This window comes from Poecilia reticulata, linkage group LG17, assembly GCF_000633615.1.
Source record: "Poecilia reticulata strain Guanapo linkage group LG17, Guppy_female_1.0+MT, whole genome shotgun sequence".
NCBI lineage: Eukaryota > Metazoa > Chordata > Actinopteri > Cyprinodontiformes > Poeciliidae > Poecilia > Poecilia reticulata.
Window position 1 is genome coordinate 10,654,915 of NC_024347.1, and position 572 is coordinate 10,655,486.

Genomic DNA, 572 nt, shown 5'->3' on the forward strand with positions numbered 1-572 from the left:
AGATCAGAGACTGACTGCCGGTTCGCATCAAATCGCCTGTTCAAGACTCCCTGAGAATAGCTTGAGATGACTGAGATGAAGAGGTGGCGCAACGAGCTGCAAAGGCTGAAAAGGAAAAAGTGATGCTCCTAAAAACCTGAGTGGGCTGGAAGGAGTGAGGCAAGGCATTCTGGGTAGGTGAGGCTTCACCTCCCACACAGGGTTTCAAAAACATACCCCCTGCTTTGATCTGTCTCTGCATTTTCTCTCTCTCTCTCTCCCTCTCTCTCCATCAACTTCACTTTCCTTCCTTTTCACATGCAGAAACACACACGATGCACACACACACACGCACACACACACCCTGTTTGTTGTGGCTTTCGCCCCTCTCCTCTTTGAAGGAACAAAGGCATTTGTCTATGCTCCCTAGAGATGAAAGCCCAGCTTTGAGATGACCCATTCACCTTTGGTACAGGTGCTGCCACTCCAATTTATTTATTTCTTTGTAAAATTAGAAGGTTTGTTATTAGATTTATTTGCCACTAAGGTTTCGGTGAAGACATCACGATAATCAGAAACCTATTCTTCCCATT